This window comes from Eumetopias jubatus, unplaced genomic scaffold, assembly GCF_037043125.1.
Source record: "Eumetopias jubatus isolate StellerSeaLion01/CBP00866 unplaced genomic scaffold, mEumJub1_p1.0 scaffold_17, whole genome shotgun sequence".
NCBI classification, from domain to species: domain Eukaryota; kingdom Metazoa; phylum Chordata; class Mammalia; order Carnivora; family Otariidae; genus Eumetopias; species Eumetopias jubatus.
Window position 1 is genome coordinate 22,875,875 of NW_028274823.1, and position 12,705 is coordinate 22,888,579.

Genomic DNA, 12,705 nt, shown 5'->3' on the forward strand with positions numbered 1-12,705 from the left:
GGGCCTCAGTCTTGAGGACTTCCACACTTTTGTGTTTTACCTCCAGGAGCCTAACCAGGTTCTCACAGTGAAGATCAGAGTAAAATTTCCTGTGTTTCCATCAGAAGTACAATGAAAGTAGTCATTTAAAAATATTCCCAGAGTGTTCCTTTTTCACCTTCCCTAAAGAGAAACAATTTCAGCAAAGCCTAATTAAGGTATAGGAAGGGAAATACTCAATTCCACACCCTCCACACACTCCATACCTTTTACTGTATTCTGTATTCTTGTCATGTGTGGCCATTGAAATCTCTGCTCAGTAATCTTAACAGTCAGCTAAGAACTGAACGGAGATTTTATTAAAGTCCTTGGACCAGAAAATCTCCCACCCTTTGTTGCTGGACTCTGTGTGTGTCTTAGGACACAACTTCAGCACTCCAGAAGTTTAAATCTCTGCATTAGTCTTCATCTATCTCTTATGCAGAGTCTCAAGGTCAGCCAGAGGTGAAAGATTTGAGCTTGCTTAGATTTTTTTTTCCTGTGCATGAGCAAAACTTTATATATGTTTACAGCCTTCTAGATCCCTAGGAATATGTCAGAGTTTTTAAAAAGTCGGTAGACATCTCATTCTCCAGATTTTCATTTTAAGTTTATCATCTAGTTTTTTGACCCTATTTATTCACCAATTCAAGTAGCCACAATGTTAAGCAATTGCTGCTGGTTGTTTTCAACGAACATATTAGGGATAAGGCTTTCCTCCATGAGAAAGCTCTGAGAACAAGACTAGCCCTATGAATGGAACTTTTTTTATGAGTTCCCAAAGAAGTCAAATTGTGACCATTCCTTAAGGATGACAATTTTGTGCAGCACTGCCAGATCTATTCTACCTCCTCAGTTAATTGTTAGACTGCTGATTTTCACAACCTCCATGGCTTCTGAAGCTACTAGTTTTCAAGTTTACCTTGGACCTGTGGAGAGGGGTATGGTAATAGAGCAAGTTACAGTACTGCAAATTGTTTTGTTCTTTCTGAGAGTTAGCCGTTTTTCTTAAATAAGGGCTCCTCAGATTGGTAATACTGGTTAATTTTTAGAGTTCTGAAAATTTGATTTGACAAAGTTTGCCAGTGTTCTGATTGGTGTTATGGAGGAGCATGTTTTTGGCAATCCTTACTCCATTATTCTGGATATGTTTCTCATATTAATAGCTTTTAATTTAAAATATCTAGAATTGATAACTCTAAAATTATTATTATTATTATTATTATTATTAATTCTAAAATTTAATGTGTATTAAAACAAAGTTAAGAAGGTATGGTTCATACCAGTTTTTCACCTGTTCATGCACAATGGTGCTTTCAAGTAGGGTTTAATAAAGGGATTATATATAGGGATTAATATAAGGAACTCCTCCCAAAATTGCTTGACTGTAAGACTTTCATTTGGAAGATTTGTTTCCTTGTTTGTTTATGGGATGAGTACTTTGTAAAATACTGGGAAATGCTGGGATAAGAAGGTCTTGGTTATTCTCACTAGGTATTTATAGTTGAATCAGCAAGGAGTCACTAAAGAACAGTGCAGGAATTTCATCTTCTCAACAGACCATGGATCCTCTATGTGCCAGGTAAAATTTCCTGCCTATGATCAAGAGGATGGTTTATGTTGAGGGAGGTCCCAACTGCCTTCTCAACTCACCCCCTACAAGTTTAGTAGTTTACTAAAAATCAAATCTCATGGTAATAAGAAAGCTTTCTCTAATCACTTTAAGTAATTGAAAGGACAATTAAATCACTAAAAATCAGTAACATTTTAATACATTTCAAAAGTTTTCAAAGGGATTTTAAATCTCATAAAAGGATTAGAGACAATGAACACTCAAAGAGTTGTCTGTGTTGCCAAAAAGTAATTCAAACATGCTAGTAATTTATCCCCGATTTAAGCTAATATTTATTGAACACCTAATACGTGAAAGAAAATGTGCTACCAGGATCAGCTAAATCATTTGAGGGGTTAAAAATAAAAATGTGGGCTCTTTTATTCAAAACTATCAAGAATTTGAAGTAAGCAACAGCAGAGCTTAAAAACCAAGTGTAGGACCCTTCTAAGAATGGAGCCCTGTGTGATGGCATAGATCTCATATTCAACATCTGGCCCACTATGCTAGACACACTCGTAAGTAGTATCATATTTAACGAGGTAAACTTTTTATTCTCTTTTATGAGACATTTAACCTTCAACAAATTAAATGTTTGCCCAACTTACAGAGCTTGCAGATGGATTTGGGATGGGAACCCAGGGCTTCTGGTTTTAACCAGTCCCTTCCAGCCTGCCAAATCACACCATCAGCAAATTGAACTTATTTTTCTTGATGGCTAGAAGGGACATCAGAGCAATACGTGAAAAATGATGTGTTTAAAAATAGGAAAATAAATTGCTAAAATAAAATATTTTATAAAACATCATGTGGCGGAAAAGCAGGAAACTTGTTAATAAAATAATTACCATTAGTAAATGTACCTGTTAAAAGATAGGCATTGAGCAAAATACTCTCACAAGTTATTGTGTCATTTAGTCCACGTAATGACTCTATGATCAGTGCACTAAGATTATTATCCTCAATTCACAAATGAGTTCACTGAGGCTTATAAAGAATAAATTATATATGTAAGAACACAGAGCTTGGGATTTAAATTTGAGCAGCCTAATCACTACATGATATTCCCCTTGGTTGGAGTCAGGAGACCTGACTCCTAGTTCTGGCTCTTTCAGAGCCTCAGTTATAAACTTTAGACAAATCACTGACCCTTACTTGGCTTTTGTTTTCTAACACTGGATTAAACAGATGCTTAGATCCTTTATACCTCTCAAAGGCACTTCTTTTATACAAAATGAAGGTAGTGGTATGGGAAACTATAGCCTATTTTTTCTAAAACCGTGTTTTTCCAGACTGTCTCTGAAACCCAGTGAAATTTCAACCCAGTTGAAATAAAAAACACTTCTCACAACCAAGTGCAGATGCATTGATTGCTCTTATATTTGAGGTCTACTGTGTACTATCAGCATAGATTTTCATTTGTGATTATTTACCCTATGGGATATATTGGAATATTAATATTAATATTAATTTAGAATATTAATAGATATTACCTGTGAAAGGGTTTCTAGCATTAACAGTTTCCAGGTTCTCTCTAAGTTAACTAAAAATGCATATAGCAGAACTTTTCATTGCATTTAAAGTGTTTGTGCTTGTGGTGACTCTTCAAGGAGTGTAATATGTACACTGATTCCTAAAGTTATTTAACCCAAGAAACGTATTTTAAAAGTTTTTTCCGGGGGGGGGCATTCTTATTCAGAATTCATAGTTCTATTGGCAACATTCAGGTTTCTTATGAAAAATACCAATTAGCAATGCATAAATTCCAGCAACCCTTCTCAGAAGGCTACACATCTCTGTGTCAAGGAAAATTGCCCAAACAAGGAAAGGTGTGCTTATGTTAATGGCAGGTCCTATTTATTTTCTGAAATTCCCTCCTCCCCTGAAGAGTTAGTAGGTTGTTAAAACTAAACTTCTCAGAAATAGGCAAGAGTTTTACAGCAATGGTCACATAAGTACAGGAAACAGTGGATCACTAAGATTCGGTGTTATGGTTTATCAATCAAAAAAGCATTTACATCAGTCCCTAAATCCCATAAAGAGGAAAAGTGATGGAAATCCAAATGTCTGTGTTACCAAAGATTTAGTAGAGTCTGACTTATGGAGCACTATTTCCATCCCTGATTCAAGTTAATATCTACTGAATACCTACTATGTGTCAGACAACGTGTTAACTAGGCACATTTGTGGATGGTATCTCATTTAGTCCTTCTGATACTTCTACAAAGATAGGTCTTATTATTCCCCTTTCAGTAAGCATCTATCGATAATTCAAGTGAAAGTTTCCCTGACCGATAGGGCTGGTGTATAGAGAAGCTAATATGGAAACACAGGGCTTCTGATTCCATAATCCTTTCCCACCTACCACCGCCCTGACCAATACAACTGACTCTTCTTGGTGAGAGGAAAAGGAACTTCAGAGTCCTGCAAAGAATAAGAGCTGAAATAGACAATTCTGTTTTTTTAAGAAAAGGAATACAGTAAGAGGAAAATAGCAGTTATTGGTCCAGAGTGGTTCCAAAATGCAGCTGGAAACATGGTGTCTATTCCTTAATTAGCGTTCAATTCTACCACCTGAGAATGCTTCTTTATAGCTTTTGGGTCTATCTACTTGCCCTTAGTTCATTTCTGTGAATCATTCTTTTATTTTTTTTCCTTAATTGAAATTATCTTAAAGTCTTCATGAGATTCTTCTGAATGCTTTGGGGTTCAGTTCATTAGAAGAAGTCATACCTACAAATCTCTTCAAGGCAGGTTCCTCTCTGGGTGGGCTGAGAGCCTGAATGCTATAGACAAGGCTCCTAAGATTCTTAAAAGCCTAAGGGGGTCTATGAAGCATAGCTTTAAATCCTTTTGAAATTGTAACAAAGGGCCTAGGTTTTAAACCTTTAAAATGTTATTTATCCTGATGTCATTTCTTACTTTGAGAGGTATTTGCTTTCTGGATAGACTGGTAATGAAAAATAGTTTAGTTTTGAATCCAGAAAAACTGGACTCATTTATATAAAGTTTGCCTAAAGTCTGAATAACTCTTTGTTTAAAATCTCTCATAGATAGATAGATAGATAGATAGATAGATAGATAGATAGATATCCATATTTTATCATCTGTCACTAAAAGAGACCAGATAACACTTTCAATGATGTATGTAGGTATTCTTTTAGCCAAATCACCAGTTCATCACCGGTTTATATTTTCCATTTTATCCCAGGTGACAATGTTGTCAAACTTTCTGCCATCACATTACAAGTTTTACTTTTTATCCAGCCTTCATTAACGGTCTGCCTGAGACTTTTTCAGCATGCCTGCTGCTGCCCAGTCCTATTTCAATGTTAGATTTTGTAAGGTTTTGTTATAGAAGCATTCCACTTCCATGTACCAAATTCTATGCCAATAAGCGGTTGCTGAGTAACAAACTACTCCTGGGTGGCTCAGTTGGTTGAACGACTACCTTCTGCTCAGGTCATGATCTTGGAGTCCCGGGATCGAGCCCCGCATTGGGCTCCCTGCTCAGCGGGGAGTCTGCTTCTCCCTCTGACACTCCTCCCTCTCATTCTCTCGCAAAAAAACAAAAACAAACAAAAAAAAAACTAAAACAAACTACTCCAAAACCTAGTGGCTTAAGTTATAAATATTGTGGGTCAGGACTTTAAGCAAGGATTGGCTGTGTGATACTTCTGTTCACATAGCACTAATGTATGTTAATGGATTATAGTTACCTGCAGAATGAGTTCGTCTGCAGGGTCCAAAATGGCTTCATTCCTATTTCTTGTACCTGGATGTGGATGGCTGGAATTCTGGGCTCCGGTTGGGTGAGGGGGGGTGTTAAGCTAAACATTTACATTTTGCTTTTTCAGCATGGATTTTCAGGTTTGGATTTCTTACTTGTGGGCTTAGCACTTTCAATGAGTTTTTCAAGAGGCCTAAACAGAAGCTACAGGTCTTGTAACGACATACATTTGGTAAAGCTAGTCACTAATACCACACTGGATTCAACAAGATAGAATTAGATTCCACTTCCCTGTAGGAAAAGTAGCAAATGATTTTTCAGCATCTTTAATCGTAAAAGAGTTCCCCTTCTAGACTGTTTTTCATGAGAATGTGAAGTGCAGGCCCACACTGGATGAAGGTGTCAATTGCAGAGAATTTTTTGTTTTCCAAACAATTTTCTCTTCTCTAACCTATTTTTTTCTCTGAAACCCCAGTGTTTTCCCAGTGTTATACATTTGTTCAATAATCAGTTAGATCCATTACATTCTAAGTGACTGAATGGGGTGGCTGGGTGACAGACATTGGGGAGGGTATGTGCTATGGTGAGCGCTGTGAATTGTGTAAGACTGTTGAATCACAGACCTGTACCACTGAAACAAATACATTATATGTTAAAAAAAAAAAAGAAGAAGAAGAAGAAGAAGAAGATAGAAGGAAGGGAAAAATGAAGGGGGGAAATCGGAGGGGGAGATGAACCATGAGAGACTATGGACTCTGAGAAACAAACTGAGGGTTCTAGAGGGGAGGAGGGTGGGGGGATGGGTTAGCCTGGTGATGGGTATTAATCAGGGCACGTACTGAATGGAGCACTGGGTGTTATACGCAAACAATGAATCATGGAACACTACATCAAAAACTAATGATGTAATGTATGGTGATTAACATAACATAATAAAAAAAAGAACATATGAAGCATATATACAGTTTGAAGAAAAATTATAAAGTGACATACTTGTAAGGTAATAAAACTCTGCTATCAGCCCCCCAAAAAACAAAAAATAAAACAAAACAAAAAAAACCAAAACCAATATAAAACAAACAAGAAAATAAGTGACTGAATGTCTGACTAAAATCAGATTTTCAGATACAAAAATTTTAAAAGAATCTTGGTGAAAAGAACACATTTCTGACCCAAATAATGGAAGAGACAAGTCACCTGATTTTGAATGAAGATTAAACTAGAGAATCGAATGGTATGATCAATTCTCAGTGTCTCCATCTTCTGACTCTATGTTCATTCAGTCTTTTTGCAATGGCAAAATTTCTGTAAGATTTTTTAGGTCTGTATATCCCCACATTAAAATTCAGTGGCAAAAATGCCAATTTTTTCAGTAATTAAAAAAAAAGTCCCAGGATTAGTTCTGACTGGATCTGAACCAGCATTATGGACAAGAAAATAGAACAATGAGCCTCGATCACATGCCTGTGGTCACATACACTCCTGGAGCAAGGGGTGTGTGAAGCTATCTCATTTCAAAAAGCATATGAGTAGGGCAGGTATTTCTACAGAAAACAATTATGGTATTTTTATCAAGAAACTAACAACTTGATGCTAAGAGGCAGATAAAACTTTCTGTCACACTTATGCTGTTCCTTCACATGAAGGACCATCCTTACCATCTCAACCTGTTGAGTCCTACCCAACCTTGCAGTGCTGTCTAAAATGCCACTGCCTCTCTGAAATCTATCTTGATTCATTAACCTCTTTTAATACCTGAACTAGATGTTCTAATTTCGGTTAAACTGAGTTTTAAATTTCTTATGTGGCTTTATATGAGCCTGTCTTACAGCTGTTCTTGCCCTTCTCTTAAATTCTCCACAAACACATATAATTCTTTTCTTTTTAAAGATTTAGGAGGCCTGGGTGGCTCAATCGGTTAAGTGGCTGCCATCGGCTCAGGTTACGATCTCAGCATCTGAGATCAAGTCCCACATCAGGTTCCTTGCTCAGTGGGGAGTCTGCTTCTCCCTCTGCCTGCCTCTCTCCCTGCTTGTGTGCTCCCTATCTCCCTCCCTCTCTATCTCTCTCTGACAAATAAATAAATAAAATCTTAAAAAAAGTAAAGATTTTATTATTTATTTATTTTAGAGAGAGAGCACAAGTGGGAGGGGGAGGGGGAGAGGAAGAGAGAATCTCAAGCAGACTCCACACTCAGCGTGGAGCCCCACATGGGGCTCAATCTCACAACCCTACGATCATGACCTGAGCCGACACCAAGAGTCAGTTGCTTACTTAACCAACAGTACCACCGAAGCACCCCATAAGCACATATAATTCTTCAGAGTAGAAACTTTGATACCTTTGCAGATGTATGTCAGTAACCTGTACTTAGCAGATACAGTAGATAAAGATCTATTGAATTAGGTGAGTTCAGTGACCCCATACTTATCAGAAAGAAATTATGCTTCCATTATATATGTTTTAATTTTATATAAGCCTTTTTATATCAATTTGTACAACTAGTCAATGACATAGTATAATAACCACTCTATTTTCCTACCTAAGAATCAGTCCTGGGTGTTAACTTCTTCACATGTGATTTAGGGAGGAAATATCGGTTAGGTTAAGCCAAATTAGCCATTTTTTTTTCTCACTTTTCTTTTCTCTTTTCTCCTGTGATTAGTTTAAGGGTATCCATGTGACTGATGGAAAGATGAGCAATCTTCTGGAGGGCTCTCTGAGTAAAATGTCTTTCTCTTAAAAAGAAACACAAGGGAAGAGACTGTAGCATTTCTTTGGTTAGATCTTTTCCTACCTATGTGATACATGAAACTCTAGCAGATAGTCTGTGACCATTAGAGGAGCTTGCCTTGATGGATAAGGGGAACACAGTGAGGCTGGAGAGCAGAGATAGAGCACAGTTGTGAGGAGAATGGTAAGCTTCTGTCTTAATAATCCTTGAACTGCCAAACTCTTCACATGATAAATGTGTTCATTGTTTAAGCCAGTGGTGTTGATTTTTCCATTATTTCTACCCAAAAGCATCTTCATTAATGACAACAGGCAGGAATGGAATGTAGGTTTATTGATTCTCAGCTCAGGGATTTGTCCAAGAGATCTTTACACTTAGAGAGAAGGAAGAACTTTGCCTGGAGCATGGAAGCCCTGTGATTTGTGGGCCTGGCCTAAGTTGATAGAGAACACTGATCACTGGGATAGCTACTTCATAGATTTAATGCTTAGGAAAGGACATACTGGCATCTTTAGCTATTCTTGGAGCAATAGAACAACCTTCATAACATAGATTCTATCCTTAAGTATCTTTCATTCTTACCATATGCCTGCAAACTGAACTGCCCAGACTCTTAATGCATACCATGGCAGATTTTTCTGTTTCTAATCTCAACTGTGCTACATAGGATGTAAATGATAGGCTCTCAGGCACTTGATATCCACAAGGTGATTGGCTGCCTGTGTGACTCCAGAGAAAACAAATCCCAAGAAGGACAGAGGGAGAAGAAGAAATGCAGGGCAGAGAGAAAAATTTGGCCGATTTCTTTTCTGTGGTGGAAACATCATCCTAATTTTTACTCTGAAATACTGTCAGGGCTAGTTTCAGAAATTAGCAGTGACTTGCACTCAGAGTTCTACATTTCCACGTGGATGAATGAGGAGCATCTCTTATAAATTATAAATCATAAGGCAGAAGATGTTCTATGTAACTCTTTCTAAATTGCCATCTTAATGTGGTAATTATTTTGTGTGGGCATGTCCTGAACAGATATTTAAATCAGAAAGCAGAGAAGAGGTTGGGGAGAGACATGGTTGGACAATACTAGTGCTTTTTCTAGCAAGTTTTGGCTCCTTAGAGCTGAGGTGCGTCTCATAAACACAGCACAGAATCAATTGTCACGTTTTCTGGGGATCTGTGGTAAAACAAGATAAAATGACAAAAAGCTAGTCAGTGTCTTCTTATTTGTCATGATTTATTTTTCCTGTTGTACTAATTAAGTACTACATTAGAATCCACCCTGACCTCTAAGTGATGGGCACATGAAACTGAATTGTAATTTAACTTCCACACTTTTAAAATGTGTTTTATTTCCTGGGGCAAAAGCATAGCTCTGAAATCGGTATTTTCTTTTTTTCCCATGAACTGATTATGACCTCAACTGACATGATTAAATGGACTCTTCTTATTGTTTGTGTTGTGTTTGTAATTAATTTATTCATTAAATCTTTATTAAACATCTATAATGTGCTGAGCATCCTACTGGATGGTGCATTGGATTCCTACCACTGCTGTAGCAAATTACCACAAACTTAGTGACTTAAAACAACACAAATGTATTTTCCTACCATTCTGGGGGTCAAAATCTAAAATGAATCCTATGGAGCTAAAATGAAGGTGTCAGCAGCGCTGGTTACCACTGGAGGCTCCAAGGGAGAATCTTTGTCTTGCCTCTTCCATTTTCAGAGGCTGATGGCATTCCTTGGCTCATTACTATGTTATTCCGGCCTTATTTTCTGTCCTTTATCTCTTTTTTTAATTTTTTTATTTTATTATGTATGTTAATCACCATACATGCCATCTATCTCTTATGTCTCACTCTGATCTCCCTCCACCTCCCATTTCTAAGGATCCTTGTGATTAAATCATATCCACCCAGATAATCCAGTATATCTCCCCATCTCAAGCTCTTTAATTTAATTACATCTGCAAAACCCATTTTTCCATATGAGGTAAGATTCATAGATTTGTGGAATTAAGAAGTGAACGTGTGTGTGTGTGTGTGTGTGTGTGTGTGTGTGTGTGTGATGGTGGTGGTGCTGGTAGTGAGGATACTATTCAGCTAGCCATAAACAAAAACAAGGAGATAGCTTTCTTCTGTTTTTTTAATTATGTTATGTTAATCACCATGCATCACATCATCAGTTTTTGATGTAGTGTTCCATGATTCATTTGTGCATAACACCCGGTGCTCCACGCAGAATGTGCCCTCTGTAATACCCACCACCAGGCTAACCCATCCCCCCACCCCCCTCCCTTCTAGAACCCTCAGTTTGTTTTTCAGAGTCCATCATCTCTCATGGTTTGTCTCCCCCTCCAATTTTTTCTTAAGAGTTTTATGGTCTAAAAAGGGAAATTAATATATTTAATTACAATCCTTTGTAAAAAGAGAAATACTGGGGAAATGGGAGGTCAAAAGTGAGAATGCTCATACCCATCTGAGGGTACACGAAAGGTTCCCTAAAGGAGATTGTTGTAAAGGAATTTGAAGGATGGGAATATTTGGAGCTTCATCAATGAGAAAAGACATGTTTTAAGTACTTGGTAAGAGGCAGGACACTTTAATAAGTGCTTTATGAATTCCTTTATTTGTTATGAATGTCTCATAAGGTACGGACTACTATGATTCCATTATAACAAATGGCTAAAGGGAGATGAAGACAGATTAAGCTGTTTGCCCCAAACCACACACATCCTGTTTGGAAAAGCTCTTCGGCAGGACACCCCAGGCTGAGGTAAGAGCAACTGTTAGGGCAGAGGCATAATGGTAAATGGAAAGTGGCTTTACTTGTCTCCCCTACACTCACCACAATAAGCCCTGTCACTGATAGAAATCTCAAGACCCTAACTAGGCAGAGGAATTGGCTTGTGCAACAACTAAGCTCAGTTGGTTAAGCATCTGCCTTCGGCTCAGGCTCAGGTCATGATCCCAGGGTCCTGGGATCCAGTCCTGCCTTGGGCTCCCTGCTCAGTGGGGAGACTGCTTCTCCCTCTCCCTCTACTGCTCCTCCCCCCTTGCTTGCACTTTCCCTCTCTCTCTCTCTCTCAAATAAATAAATAAAATCTTTAAAAAATACCCTCAGACTCTTAAAAATAGCTCTGCTTCTGTTTATCCAGCTTTTAAAAAGAGTGACTTCTAGAAGGTAGTCATCTTGCATAATTAAAACTTTGTATAGTGGTGTGGCTTTAGTTAACAGTACTGTATTGTATACCTGAATTTTATGAGTATAATTCTTCAGTGTTCTCATCACAAGAGAAAAAAAGAAAAAGAAAAAATGGTAACTATATGAGGTGACAGATATCTTAATTAGCTTGATCGTGGTGATTACTTCACAATGTTTTGTATGTGTGTGTGTGATATATCAAACATCAAGCCAGGAATATACCCCAAATATATATAATTTTTCTTTGTCAATTATACTTCAGTAAAACTGGGGGGGGGAATTGACTTCTAAGATCGGGGTAGAAGAATTGCTGTCACTGATCCATAGAGCTTCTAACGTGGGTCAAAACAGCCTCATTTTAGAAGGAAATCCCGTATCAGTCCTCCCACTAGACTACAGGAGAGCAGTCAGAAAGAAACAGAACCAAATACACTGGCTACACCCACATAGCTATTCGGGTTGAGCCTGGAACAGTACGGGATTGAACTGCATGGGTACACTGATACGCAGAATTTTTTCTCATACAGTATAGTATCATAAATATATTTTCTCTTCCTTATGATTTCCTTAATAACAATTTTTCTAACTGGCTTTATTGTAAGAGTACCGTATATGATACATTTAACACAAAATATGTATTAATTGACTTCTTTATGTTATCGATAAGTCTTCCAGTTAACACTAGGCTATTAGTAGTTAAGTTTTGGGAGAGTCAAAAGTTATATGCAGATATTTGACTGAGTGGGGGTTGATGTCCCTAACTCCCATGTTGTTCAAAGGTTAAACTCTATATAGCAATTGAAAATTGGCAACATAACTTGTATCTATGCAACCATTAAAAACGATGATGTGAATCTGTATTTATAGACATGGAAAGATGCACCATCTTGTTAATTGAGAAAAATAGGTTACAAAACAATCTCACAGAATCTCAATTTTGTTAAAAAAGTATGTGTACAATGCACAGATAAATGTTGCCAGAATAAACAACAAGGTGTTAGCTTCTATTTGCTTGACTAGGATGTAGATGGTTTCTGTTTCTTTTCTTTTTGGTTTTCTTTATATTCTATTCCTTCACTCCTTTTTAATGGTGAACACGGATTTCCTTTGTAATAAAAAAAGAAAAAGAAAACGATGCCAATAAAGACCTTTTAAAAGAGAGTTCCCCATTTTTATTCCCTTCCATCTCACCCCAAACACTACAAATATTTTATAGGATTATCTCAGGGATATCCCTGGGGGCTCAAGCAAACAAAAGTTCCAGAGCAGGGAAGCATGAACGTGAAAATGTTTGAGAAAACAAAGAAGTTTTTTCTGCTTTCCCCAGCACTGATTTGTGGTTTCTCAGGGAGATAATTATAACATTGAAGTTGGGGGGAAAATAGTACAATTATATTAGTTCCAGTGC